This window comes from Bos indicus x Bos taurus, chromosome X (genome assembly GCF_003369695.1).
Source record: "Bos indicus x Bos taurus breed Angus x Brahman F1 hybrid chromosome X, Bos_hybrid_MaternalHap_v2.0, whole genome shotgun sequence".
NCBI classification, from domain to species: Eukaryota; Metazoa; Chordata; class Mammalia; order Artiodactyla; family Bovidae; genus Bos; species Bos indicus x Bos taurus.
In genome coordinates this window covers 110057026-110071899 of record NC_040105.1, presented here as the reverse complement: position 1 = coordinate 110071899, position 14874 = coordinate 110057026, and the positions used below count along the sequence as shown (strand labels likewise).

The 14874-nt window shown below is 46.4% G+C and overlaps 1 pseudogene; it reads left to right on the top strand.

Moving 5' to 3' along the window:
• Nucleotides 1-7086: 7086 nt before the first annotated feature.
• Nucleotides 7087-11951, top strand: LOC113888155 (annotated as a pseudogene).
• Nucleotides 11952-14874: the final 2923 nt, after the last annotated feature.

The following is a 14874-nucleotide window of genomic DNA, read 5'->3' as shown; positions in this document are numbered from 1 at the left end:
AATTAGGAGGGGCTTCCCTGGTGGCACAGATGGTAAAGAATCTGTCTGCAATACAGGAGACCTGGGTTTGATCCCTGAATTGGGAAGATACCCTGGAGAAGGAAATGGCAACCCACTCTAGTAATCTTGTTTGGAGATTTCCATGGACTGTATAGTCCATGGGGTCGCAAAGAGTCAGACACGACTCAAGCAAATTAGCCTGGAGCTGGTCAGTGAACTGTGAAAGGGACCTCCCTTATTATTACCTGCCAGGTGTTTGCTCTCAGACTACAGGAGGGGGAAATCCCAGTTTTCTCCAGTCCTGAAGCTTAGGACTACATGAAAGAATCCAGTTCCTATGCAAAAATTCCCACTCTTTGAATAAGAAATCAGAGGAGACCTTTGTTTCTAGAAAGAGTGAGGTTAACTCAACCTAGAACAGTGAGGAGAAGAAAGAAATGTGGAAACAGGAATCCTGTTACAGCCTTGGGATGGTTCATTCAGGCACTAGAGGAATATATCCTACCAAATGAATATAAGTAACTCCCACATCTTAATTCAGCTGAGAGGTAAGGGAGTAGGGCTGCTCACAGAAGCTAACTAGAACATGAAGCATCTGTGTCTATCACCTGTGTGAACTGGCAAAGGAAGATACATTGGCCTGGATGTACCTGTGAGCCTCTGAAGCCAGACTGTATGGGTTTGATTTCCGGCTTGTCCACATACTTGTTGTGTCAACTTGGACAAATTACTTGTTCTCTCGGGGCTTCATTTGTGGCAACTCACTCCAATCACCAGTTCTCAGCATGGGGACCATCGCAAGCCAGACACAAGGCAAAGAGAGGTCAACCACCTATCAGGCCATGGCCTGAGTCCCACATCTGTACTGAGCCCACTGCCACCCACCTCCTCCAGAGAGATGGCCATGACCACATTATGGAACATGCTATATAGGCAATCATGTCTGTGAAGGACAACTCAGAGACGTGCTGACACTTACCCAGAGCAGCAGGACCCTCGAGTCAGGGAAGCATGAGTGCCATGTTGGGGTGATGTTCAGAAGGACCATGCCAGCCTGAAAGGAGCCACTGGCACTTGTGAGGTTTCCATGGGCAGGTGGATGCAGAGGCTGCTGGAAGCCAGGAAGAAGTTATCCCCCAGGTAGTAGTGGCCAGTGAGGGAATGGCAAGTTCACAAAGGGGAGAAAGGAGCCTGCTTGGCTGCCCAAGAATCTGTGGAGAGTTTGAGGCAGGGCTGGGAGCGCCCAGGGGCTGGGAGCTGGAGCAGAGCGGGTGGTAGAGGAAGAGGTCTGTTGAGCAATCAAAGCAGGCTGCAGCTGGCAGGGAGCTGGTGAGCACTGCCTGGTAAGAAGTAAGAGAGAGCTCCAGGCTCTCCCTAGAGGAGGCAGGAGGGGCTCGTTGGGCTGCACGGAGCTTGGGCCCTCAGCAATTGTGGTACAGAGAATCCCTTCCCGGGTTGTGAGCCAATGACTCTCCCACTCAACCCTTAGAGCCTGAGGGCCACCTCTCAGGTCACACAGCTGAGAGTCAGCTGGTTGGTGGTGGTGGTTTAGTTGCTAAGTCATGTCTGACTCTTGTGACCCCATGGACTGTAGCCTGCCAGACTCCTCTGTCCATGGGATTTTCCAGGCAAGAATACTGGAGTAGGTTGCCATTTCCTTCTTCAGAAGATCTTCCTGATCCAGGAATCGAATCTCCTACATTGCAGGCAGATTCTTTACCTACTGAGCTATGAGGGAAGCCTGGGAGTCAGCTAAGTGGAGAGAAATGCTGAGACGCCCTCTGCTGGCAGTCTTGCTGGGCTTCTAGGCATTTAACTAGGCTGGCCGTCCTCTGGACTTTATTCCCAACAGCGAAGTGTGCTGTAGAGGGGTATATTATGGAAGCCTCCTGTCACTTAGAGGCCAAGAGTCTCTGAATCTGGACTGAGGTCTCTCCACAGCACATCAAACAAAGTGATTTTGTGTCTATTCCTCCCCTGGTCAACATCTGCTGGCTGCTGGCTCTGGGCAGGGACCAGTGCTAACACTCAGGGGAACCAAGCCAAAAGACAGAAGACCTTAGAGGATGAACTAAGCCAGCAGCACAATGACAATTTCTTTACCTGCACCAGGGATCCCAGTCACCTGCCCTCAGAGTCCTGAGTCGGGGGGTGAGGTGGTGGAGGGAAGAAGAGGAAGGAAGAGGGTAGAGTGTGTATTCACCTGGATGTCACAGGGGACTCTCAGATGCGAGTGTGGCCACAAAACCTCATCCCCAACCCTTTCATGGTGATGCCCATAGCAAAGACCCCAACCAACATCAATTACATGTGACACATAAGGCAATGCTGCTAATGTGAGTAGCAGTGGTACTCCAAGAGTTGGAGGAGGCAGTTCATCTGAGACTTGAATGAGGAGGAGGGGGCCACCATGGAAAGTTCTCCTCTATGTGGCGCAGCTTGTCCCACACAGAGGAGGAAGGAAAGCAAAGGCCACAGTTGGGAACAAGCTGGATGTGCTCTGGAGCCAGCCAAGAAGGCCATTGCAGCCAGAGGCTGGTGAGGAGACTGGGGGTGAAAGTGGTGTGGGAAGAAGAGCCTAAGAGGAGGCCAGCAGAGGTGCAGAGGAACTGCTGACCAGAGAGGGGACTTTGGAGTTTATTCCAAAGAGATGGGGCGACACTGGGAGAACCTGTCACCAGAGAGAAGTGGGGTCTTGTGGTATTGCAAAGACTCTGTCCCAGCTGCTGTGTGGATAGGAGTGAAGTAAACAAAGGGGCCAGAGCAGAAGCAGGGAGATGAGTAGACAGGGCCAGGGACCGTGGAGATGTGGGCAGAGGGAGCAGTCACCAACTAGAATCACCAAAATCTGATGAGAGGTTAGGTTGGAGAGGAAGAACAAAGGAGAGGGGAGGGCAAGGAGAATTCTGGCATCTTTACTTAAGCAACTGGATAGAAGGCAGAGCCCTTGGGGTAAGTGGTGGTGAGGGGGTGGAGAAACGAGTGTGTTGAGGGGGATGAAGCACTGCAGTCTGGACATCTTCATTCGGACGTGCCCTTTGGGCATCCAAGTAGGCAGTTACTTTGATGAACAAATGCAGAGTTCAAGGAAGAAGGCCTTCCCAGATACAGAAACTTTGGAGCCATCTGCAGGCAGATGATCCCTCTGATGAGAGTGGAGTCCAAAGTACCAAACTCTATTTCCAGCCCAGGCAGCATTGCTCTGGTACACCGTCTAGCCTGGGTGGCAAAGGAAAAAGGGAGGACCTAGGAAAGAAGGCTGACTCAGGACCAGAGAGCTGGTCATCTCTGGTGAGGTACAAAACCCACACTGCCCTCAGGGGCAAAGGGAGCAATGTCCCAGAGCCCACGAGGTTGGTGAGGGCACAGGAGGCAGGGAACAAACTAACAACACTGCTCCCAGCACTCCAACTCTCCTGTACACATCCTCTGCAAAGACCCCAGTTTCTCCTTCCATCTCGGTGGGAAATGGGGCAAGGACTTCCCCAAGGACACAGAGAAAGTTACAGGCCCTAGGAGTTGACTGTAACTAGCAGAAGCACACTCATTTTCTCCACCAACATTTCTTAGCTTCCCAATTTTTCTACTGTTTTTTGGTTTCCAAAATATTTTTTTAATATTTATTTATTTATTCTTGCCTCTGCTGGGTCTTTGTTGCTCTGCAGGGCCTTGACTGTTCTGCCATCTAACTAACTGTGAGATGGAACTGGTGGTGGTAAAATGCGAGGGAAGAGCAGAGCTGTGACGAGGGCAGGAGTCTTTAGCAACAGTGTCAAGAAACTGAGCCCTGAGCGAGAAGCAGGGCAGGCAGGGATGTTCAGCAAGTTCTATCTGAGGGGGAAAAGCAGGGGTGACTCCAGGAACAAAAGCAGAGATCCTGAAATTGGGAAGATATTCAATCTACAAGTTGGTATCTAGGACTTCAGTAGGAGGTCCCAGCAGGCTCCACAGCCACACTGACATTGTGATAGTCCTTGCTGTCCCTGTGATATTCCAGGCAGGACCCAGTGGTCCCAGGCATGAAGAGAAGGGCCATCAAGACAGGGAGCCGGAGCCAGATAGGGCATACAAGGACATGTCTCCTGTAGGAGAAGACATGGGTGTTCCCGTTCTAGAGCGGAACAGCCCACCATGCAGATATGTTTGGCAGGGGGACAGGGAGAAGCAAGCTGCCTGGAATAAGAATCACATTGCAGTGTCCACACGTATGATAGAGTAGGGTGAAGATATGTGACTGGTTTCTGGAAACAGTGTGAGGGTCTACAATGGGCTGAGGTCCAGCGTGGCCCAAGGCTATATATGGCCAGTTGCATACCACAGGTAAAGATGTCAGGCTGCCTGCATCAAAGCACAGAGTCTGGCTGACCATGGATTCTTGTCTTACTGCAACCTGGAGATCCAAGACTGTCCAAACATTACCCAAAAACATTTCGGCATTTGCTGCCATGACTATTGCTTTAAGGTAAGGAAGAGGGGTGGTGTTGCTGAGAACACCATCCAGAGCTGGGGATTCCTTTTGGATTCAGAGAGCATGGAGAAGGCTTGATTTCTGTATGCTCATGCTCCATCTCAGGGGCTTTGCAGAAGTGGGAGCTGAGTGAGCTCTCAAGTCTAAGGGAGTTAATGAGTACTGACAAGTCTATGTGCTTAATACTGTGAGGGAAACAAAAGCAGTCTTATGGGGAAAGACTATTCCCAACAGAAGGCCAACAAGTGCAAAAGCCTTCAGGCAGGAGCATGGAATATTTTAGCTCATGTGGCTGGAATAGCGTGAGTGAAAGATTAGTGGTAGGAGATAAAGTCACAAGGATGCCTAAGACCTGGATCATGTAGATGTTGGAGGACCCAGAGAGATTTTAGATTTCATTATAAATGAAGCTGGAACCTACTAGATGGTTTGACTGGAGAAAGACAAGGGCTGACTCAAGCTAAAGAAAACAGTCACTTGATTCAGGAATTGGCATGGCAGATGTCAAGATGGTGGCTGGATTGGGGATATTGTTTGAAAATAGTACTAGTAGTCTGTGGGTTGTGGAAAAATGAGAGGAGTCAAAGGACACTTCAAAGTTTGGGGCCCAACCATTACCTGAAGGGATGATGGTGCCGTTTACTGAGAAAGGAAATACTGGAGGGGAGCAGGTTTGAGTGAAGGGAAGGTGTTCAGCTCAGTTCAGTTCAGTCGCTCAGTCGTGTCCGAGTCTGTGACCCCATGAATCGCAGCATGCCAGGCCTCCCTGTCCATCACCAACTCCTGGAGTTCACTCAAATTCACGTCCATCGAGTCGGTGATGCCATCCAGCCATCTCATCCTCTGTTGTCCCCTTCTCCTCCTGCCCCCAATCCCTCCCAGCATCAGAGTCTTTTCCAATGAGTCAACTCTTCACATGAGGTGGCCAAAGTACTGGAGTTTCAGCTTTAGCATCATTCCTTCCAAAGAACACCTAGGACCGATCTCCTTTATAATGGACTTGTTGGATCTCCTTGCAGTCCAAGGGACTCTCAAGAATCTTCTCCAACACCACAGTTCAAAAGCATCAGTTCTTCAGTGCTCAGCTTTCTTCACAGTCAAACTCTCACATCCATACATGACCACTGGAAAAACCATAGCCTTGACTAGATGGACCTTTGTTGGCAAAGTAATGTCTCTGGTTTTTAATATGCTGTCTAGGTTGGTCATAACTTTCTTTCCAAGGAGTAAGCATCTTTTAATTTCATGGCTGCAATCACCATTGGCAGTGATTGTGGAGCCCAAAAAAATAAAGTCTGAAACTGTTTCCACTGTTTCCCCGTCTATTTCCCATGAAGTGATGGGACCAGATGCCATGATCTTAGTTTTCTGAATGTTGAGCTTTAAGCCAACTTTTTCACTCTCCTCTTTCATTTTCATCAAGAGGCTTTTTAGTTCCTCTTCACTTTCTGCCACCAAGGATGGTGTCATCTGCATATCTGAGGTTATTGATATTTCTCTTTGCAATCTTGATTCCAGCTTGTGCTTCTTCCAGCCCAGCGTTTCTCATGATGTACTCTGCATATAACTAAATAAGCAGGGTGACAATATACAGCCTTGATGTACTCCTTTTCCTATTTGGAACCAGTCTGTTGTTCCATGTCCAGTTCTAACTGTTGCTTCCTGACCTGCATATAGGTTTGTAGATGACTGAAATTCCAAGGAGAGCTACATGGGGAGCTTCTGTGATCGTATGGATATGTGCATTTGTGTTCCCGGGAAAGGCCAGGGCTGGTGAAATCATGTAGGGTGTGAGTAGGTGGGGATGGGGGCTGACACTGAGCCCTTGTGTCTTTCTAGCATTTACAGATTGGGAAGAGCAGGGAGTCTACAGAGAAGGATGAGAAGTCACACAGAATATAATGCCCCAAGTGACACAGTTTCTCCAGAGAGTCCAGTGGTCACAGTGTCAGTGGCACTGAAAGATTGAATGGGATGAAGCCTGAGGACTGCCCTTGAATTTTGCAGCATGGTGATCATTGATGACCTCAGTTGAAACAGTTTTGGTGGAGTTATGGGGATAGAAGCCTGACTGGAGTGGGTTCATGTGGGAATGGACAGAGTCACTCTGAAACACTCTCCTGATGGGTTGGCATTATAAGACAGCAGTGCAAGTGGATAGTGGGGCAGAGGTGCCAGGCATGGGTTTATGCTGATGGGAGTGGTAAGAGTCACAAGCAGAAACTGATGATGCAGGAGACATGGATGCTGATGGTGATCCTGATGTACATCTGGAGGAGAGAAAAATGGGTCCCAGTTAACACATGGCAGGGACAGAAAAGGCTGAATCTGTGGGTCATTATTATGGAGAGGTTCCCAGGTTGGTGGGTGGGAGAATGAGGAACTTCTTCACTAGTTGCCTCTGTTTTTCTCAGTGAATGATGAAAGGATCACCTTTGAGGGGTGGGGAGGAGTGCTGGACACTTGAGAAGAAAGGGGAGGATTTGAAAATTGTCTCGGAGACAAGGAGGGTGGATGGGCTCTGCAGAGCCTGCTTGAGGGGAGGACTTGTGCAATCCTTTAAGACCAGTTAGCACGTAGTGTGTTGTTCCCTAACCAGGTTCAGCCACAGACGTGAAATGGGGACACTGACATTTACTGGGGCAGAGGCTGTGCCAGGTGAGTCGGCACAGTTTATACTGTGCTCAAGGGAACAGTAATAGAGAGGTGATGGCAGAGACTATCCAACTGAGTTGGAGGTCATGGAAGTCAAGGAGAGGGGCAAATTGGTTGTGATGAGTTCTAGAGCAGCAGTTCTCATACTGGAGCATGTGACTCACACTTCACTATCCCCTGAAGGGCTCCTTAAGACAGAGTGCTGGGCCCCAGCAAGGTTTCTAACTTGGTACATCTGGGTGGGACCTGAGAATTGGCTTGTCTAAGAAGTCCAGACAATGCTGAGGCTGCTGGTCCACAGAGAGTCTGGCCAGAGCAGTGGCTGAGGTAGAGAGGGGCCCAGAACATTGAGGAAAGGAACAAAATGCTAGGTAGTTGGAAGCCCTTCCATCTGCACAGATGCAGAATTGACTCAGGAGTAGAGGTGCAGAGACTGTGACATGCGGTTTGGCAAAGAACAGTCTATTTTCCTGATTCCTGGGCTTACGTGAAAAGTTATTAGAAACCACTATCAACAATTAAATACCATTAAATTGGATAAGTGGGAAGAAATGGATGCATTCCTAGAAACATACAACATACTAATACAGAACCAAGAAGAAATTGAAAGCTTGGAAAGACCAATAATAAATAGATTAAATCAGTAACCAAACACCACTTAATAAAGAAAACCTCAGGGCCAGGTCTTCACAGGCAATTCTAACAAATATTTAAAGAAAAATTAATAACAATCCTCCTTAAACTCTTCCAAAAATAGAAGAAAGAACACTGCCAAACTTATTTTATGAAGCCAGCATTAATTACCCTGACAACAAAGTCAAGCATAATATTAGAAATAGGGCTATGCTATGATCCATCAATCCAACTTCTATGTATATACACAAAGGAATTGAAATCAGGCTCTCAAAGCAGTCTCTGCATTGCCTGTTCACTGCAGCATTGTCGACAATAGTCAAAACATGGAAACAATCTAAATGTGCAGTGATTGATGGATAAGAAAATGTAGTACATACATTAAAATTGGGTATTATCCAGCCTTTAAAGACAGAAGGAAATCCTGTCATTTGCAGCAACATGGATGAAACTGTAGGACATTATGCTAAGTGAGGTAAGCCAGGCAGAGAAAGGCAAACACTTCTTAGTACCACTTACACAAGGAATCTAAAATAGCAAAATCCTTAGAAGAGAGTAGAACGGTGGTTGCCAGGAGCTTGGGGAGGAGGTGAAATGGGGAGGTGATGGTCAAAGGATAGCCTTTATATTCAGGGGACCTGAGTCCTTGAATCCCTATTCCCTGTAACACTTTGAAGTCTTAGGTGGTACAGATGACGAACTTCCCCATGGACATTTGCAAGCTGCAGAAGCCACTGTCTCTTCCTCTCAAGAAGCACCTTCCATGTAGCACCTCACCTAAGCCCCCCTAGCTTCCCTGCTAGGTCATTGGCCCATTTGGGGACAAGGAAGTAAAGACCTAAAAAGGAAAAAGACATGGGGAAGCACCTAGCTTGTAGATGGCACAACCAGGACCTCAACCCAGGACTTCAGATTCAGGTTCTCTGCCATAGTCCCCCAAGCTGCCTCCACCATTGCTCAGATAGCATCAGATCAGGACTCAACAGCCAGATATTCAGTAAAACAAGATATATAGCTCGGGACCAGCAGCAGGTAAAGGCCAGGATAAGTGGGCATGTGTGGGAAGTGATGGTGCTATCCTGGTGCTTGGGAAGCCTCTGGGCCACATGGTCAACTCTGCTTGAACACAGGTTTGCATGCTAAAAACCAGTGGAATTGACCCCAGTGTCTGAGCTTCATGGGGCCTGGTGATCCTGGCAGCCCCTTAGCCTTAGCACCTGTTCAACTAGAAGCGCAGAACAGAGTATCTCCCTTGAAGGCAATGGGAATGGGTAGCAACCAGGCCCTCCACCACCGATGAGCCTGTTCTGCCTTTTCCCCAGAAGACACATTGATCTGGACTATTACTTCCCATGCCTGGAGCATTCGTCCTCCCCAAGAGCCTCTGACTGCTAACTGGATTGAGTGTGTGTTTCCAATCTCATGGATACTTTCTTTTACTTCCTTCAGGCTGAGAAGAAAATGATGACTCCAGGACAAGTTTGACTATCCCCAGTTACCCCAAGTTGCTGGCTCTTCTTCCCGCACTTCCTCCCTCATGCTTTTGATTTGTTCATGTTTGCCCTTCTTAAGTTGAACTTGCTTACATCCAGTAGTGTATCTTGATGATCTTATGATAATCCCTTGTGTGTGTACCTTTTTATAGCTGAAAAAGCACTTCCCATCCATGATCTTACTTCAGGCTCAAGCAAAAAGTGTTGAACAATAATTCCGTTTGACTTCCCCAAGACTGGTCAGCTTCCTGATGAGTTTAGGTGGCCTGAGTGTGACTTTGGGACTTGAAAGCAGAAGGAGACCCCCCTGAAGCTTCTTAGGGGCCAGGTTAAAGACTGTTGACTATCCCTAGTAGGTAAATTGTGGACACTGAATGCTGGGGATCGACATAGGCTAATGTTTAGCTTGTCTATTTGCCATATATATTTTTTGAACTTTCCATATCCTTTTACAACTAGTTTGTTGCTTTCAATTGAGTTACATAGCAGATTTTAGTTACCTCCTCCTACCTAGCTTTCAGTACAGCTGAGTTCTTCCCCGCAGGCATGTGGACATGTATTAGAAAGTTTACACATTAGGTCTAAATTATCTGTGATGTAATTCTTAAGAGGATACTGACCAAATGAACATCATGTCTGAATTTTGATAGCTGATTGATACCTTTGACCTCAATTTCCAACCCCTAAACTTCACAAGGATCCCCTAAAGTAGGTCTTAGAGTACATAGACTCCAGAAAGATTATGAAGGGATAAAATCAGTTAACATTCTTAAGGCCTTACTACATAGCAGGCATTATAACAGAGTGATGGCATTAATCCCCGTGCTAATCTTGTGCAGAGCATATTCTTCTCCCCAGTGTGCAAATGAGGACATTTGGGCTCAGACAAGAGGTCAGAACCATTGCTGTATCTCTCCAGTAACTGTAACCATAGTCCTGAGCCTTTGTGGAGGTTACCTGGTCCTCCCAGGGAAACTGCCCCCCTCAGACCTTCCCTAAGGCACACTTTCACAAAGAGAGGCAGGTGGGAAATTGCACTCCTCCTCTGGGCATCCTTGGTAAAATATAAGAAGAGCCAAACTGGCCCCCTCACCTCCTCTTTTCCATGAAAACACCTCTAAACTGAAATACTCTTAGCTGGGAAGAGATATGACTCACAGATCTTCCCAAAGAAGAGCTCATCCACCCAGGAGAAGATCCAGTTGTTTAGCTGATCTGAGTACAGGGACCTCAGTGACATCCCATTTTCCAGTTCAGACTCTGTCCCAAGCTAGCAGCAACTACCAAAATCCCAGGTACTTAGAACAGGGACTCCCTTTGGCCAGCTGGACAGATGTAGACCCATGCAACTGGGTTCCTCGACCTTTGGGGCCAGCGTTACTGTGTAAATTGGGCTTCCCTGATAGCTCCATTGGTAAAGAGTCTGCCTGCAATGCAGGAGACTCCGATTCCTGGGTCAGGAAGATCCACTGGAGAAGGGATAGGCTACACACTCCAGTATTCTTGGGCTTCCCCTGTGGCTCAGCTGGTAAAGAATCTGCCTGCAATGTAGAAGACCTGGGTTTGATCCCTGGGTTGGAAAGATCTCCTGGACGAGGCAAAGGCTACCCACTCCAGTATTCTGGCCTAGAGAATTTCATGGACTATGTAGTTCATGGGGTCACAAAGAGTCAGACGGGACTAAGCAACTTTCACTTTCACTGTGTAAGTTTTGCAAAGCGAAAGGACAAACTGACAGTTTTTCTGATTAAAAATGAGGGTCTTGGGAGCAGACAGGGAGGTTGAGCGTGGACCCGGGGGGCTGGCGAGGGGTGGGGGTGGGGGGCGCGGCGAGGAGGCCTTCACATCTCCGCGGCCACGGCGCGAGTGCCACTACTTGGATCCCTCTTCTGGCTTCGGAGCTGATCCAGAAGGCCAATCTGGCTAAGCAGGCCAAGCGCTACGATGACATGGCCACCTGCCTGAAGGCCATGATGGAGCAGGGTGCGGAGCTGTCTAACGAGGAGCACAACCTGCTGTCAGTGGCCTACAAGAACGTGGTCTGGGGCCGCTGGTCCGCCTGGAGGGTCATCTCCAGCATCGAGCAAAAAACCGACACCTGGACAAGAAGTTGCAGCTGATCAAGGACTCCCGGGCAAAAGTAGAGTCCGAGCTGAGGTCCATCTGCACCACGGTCCTGGAATTGTTGGATAAGTATTTAATAGCCAATGCAACTAATCCAGAGAGTAAGGTCTTCTATCTGAAAATGAAGGGAGATTACTTCCGGTACCTTGCTGAAGTTGCTTGTGGTGATGATCGGAAGCAAACGATAGATAATTCCCAAGGAGCTTACCAAGAGGCTTTCGATATAAGCAAGAAAGAGATGCAACCCACACACCCCATCCAGCTGGGGCTGGCTCTTAACTTTTCTGTATTCTACTATGAGATCCTCAATAACGCAGAACTGGCCTGCACACTGGCTAAAACGGCTTTTGATGAGGCTATTGCAGAACTCGACACACTGAATGAAGACTCGTACAAAGACAGCACCCTCATCATGCAGCTGCTGAGAGACAACCTCACATTATGGACATCAGACAGTGCAGGAGAAGAATGTGATGCGGCAGAAGGGGCAGAAAACTAAGTGCATACAGGGTGTCATCTTTCTTCCCCTTGAAACCTTTTTACTCATCTCCATTCCTTATTCCATTTGGATTTCCTATAGCAAAGAAACCCATTCCTGTGTATGGAATCAACTGTTTATAGTCTTTTCACACTGAAGCTTTGGGAAAACTCCATTCCTTGATTTGTGTTTGTCTTAGCCTTGCTGGTGGGCAGTTACTGCTGTAGAAAATTATTAATAGCTTCGTTTCATACAAACATAAGTAACTTCCAAACACTTATGTAGAAGACTAAAAATGTATCTGGTATTTAAGTAATCTGAACCAGTTCTGCAAGTGACTGTGTTTTGTATTACTGTGAAGATATGAAAATGTAGCTAATTACAATTTAAAGAGTGTTCTACATAACTTCTTAATTTCTACATTCCCTCCCTTACTCTTAGTCAGAGATTTCCTTTCAGGATTTTCCATCCTCTTAAAGTATTCCTTTTTAGTAGGAATCCAGAAGTATTAGATTGAATGGAAAAGCATTTGACATTTTGGGGCTGGGGGAATCACAGATTAAATGCCTCCTGTATCATATGTGATGGAGGTCTTGTGTATCTGTGACAACAGGGAGTTTCCTTATTCACTCTTCATTTGCTGCTGTTTAAGTTGACAACTTCCCTTCCCAATAAAAACTCACACCTCCAAAAAAATAAAATGAGGGCCTTTTCTCCTAATTTTGAAGAGATTGGGCTGCCTTTCTGAGTGTCTGGTGTCCTCCGCCAGCATTCAGAAGTTGTTTTGTGGAAGTTGCTCCACATTCAAATAATCTTTTTTTTTTTTTTTTCGATGAGTCTGTGAGGAAGAAAGTGGTCTCCCCATCCTATTCTTCCACCATTTTGGGACCGCCCCTTCTCTTGATTTAATTAGAAAATGTCTCTCCATCTCTGTCCAGTTTCTGAGCCCTGTGCACATTGGATGGTGGACTTGTCCAAATGATCAGAGAATAACATTCAATTTATTTGCCTTGATGTGCATAAGATTTGCTCTGGAGGGGAAAATTGGCACAGCATGCCATGTACTGACACAAAATATGAGCTGGTTTTCCTCAAGACTAGCTCTCAGCCAGGGACTTGGCACATGGTAGGGACTGACACATAGGTGCTGAATGAATTAGTGAAAGGGAAAGGGGTCCAAGATAGGCTGGCTTCCCCACCTTCAAGATACACTATGCCTTTAAGGGAGTTTTAGAACCAATGTGCAAGATACTGATTTCAATCTGAAAAAATCTCTTTCATGGTTGAAATGGCTCAAAATTCTGCAGACTTAAGGAAAAAAGTGGTTGCATTACACTTGCCTTGTTTTTAGTTGCCTAGAATTTTTAATCATACTTGCTTGACTCACGGTAATGTACACAAACATAATAAATGGTAAGATACTTCATGTGTAAATGTTAAGGTTTCCTTTTTTAAGTGTAATAACTTGGTGCATTTGGCTGTGTCATTAATTTTCTCCTATTATTTGAAGCCATTCTCCTTACAAAGGCAAATAAATACTTTTAAGAAGTATCAAATATAAAGAGAAAAGACAGAAGTATCTAGAAACTATACATGCACAGGAGGTGTGCAATTCTAGGCCTGTCAAATCTTTTTTAAAAAAATTATTTTTATTGGAGTGTAGTTGCTTTTCAGTGTTGTGTTAGTTTGTGCTGTACAGCAAAGTGAATCAGCTATACATATACAAATATTTCCCCTCCCTTTTGGAGTTCCTTCCTATTCAGTAGACCAATCAGATTTTCTTTTTTTTTAGACCTATCAGATCTTAATGAGTAATGTTTTATTCTTTTGGGCCCATCCTTTCATTGCTGATAGGTGGCTCCTTCGTCCTTACTGAACACTTGCAATGACCAGGAGCACAGTCCCTTACAAGCCCATTCTGTCTCTGGAAATGCATTCCTCAGTTGAGTTACAACTTGTTCCCTTTAACTATCATCCACTGATAATCTATAATCCCTCTCTTATATGCTAACCCCTAAAATATGTAAATGTGCTTATTGGATTCTTCCTCTGTCAACTCTTCCCATTTAAACACCCCTGTTCCCATCAACTCTGGCAGTAATTCTGAATAGACATCTCTCAAACACCCTTCTCAAAGATGCACCCTAAACCACACATCGCAACCCATCCCTCCAGATGTGTACCAACAGGAAAGACTTCTCATCTTATTTATTAGGGCCAGTGGCCCAGGCTGTTAGAATCCTGTTTCTGCATATCAGTTGATCCATGCTTCCAAGATTTTTACCCGAAAAAATCTATGGAATCTATGGAATTCCAAGACGTGGAATCCATGTCTTGATCCCACCTGGGGCCAAAAAGAATTGATCAGGAAATCATTCCAAAGATAGAAGACATGACAGAGAAATCCTTCCACTACTGAGCAGGGACGTTGGGACCCAGTAATCAGTAGATATTGAACTAGTATCCCTGTGGCTACATTCTCACCGCAACCTCAGCCACCATCTTGGCTACATGAGTACCATTAGGAAATGAAGAAGATGCTTTATCAATTCAAAGGACAAGAACTATAACAATAGCTCCTAACCAGATATTTCTAGGACTCTCTGTTGGTAATAGTATGTGACACAAACACCCCACCACCCGCCCAAATAGATTAGTACTATTTTGAAAAATGACTTAGCAGAGCAGTTTCCCAGTGAGCCACTTGATCCCCATACTCAGCCTTTGCTATTCCTCCTTCCTCTTTACAGATCCATACCTATGAGGGCCCCCAACCCATACACCCCATGTGGGGTCCTCTGGGGGACTCTGCTTATTAATGCATTCCACCTGTGAATTTCCACACAACACATTTCTCTTGTCCTGTTTGTCTGCACAGTATCTTTTCCCCATGAATTTCCCAGTGGAAGAAATCTTCCACCAAGGGACCCAAGAGTGGTTATATTGAATTTGAAGTTGAGATTGCTACCTGGTCATTTGGGGCCCCTCTTGGCACTGAATCAACAAGACAGGTACTATTTTAC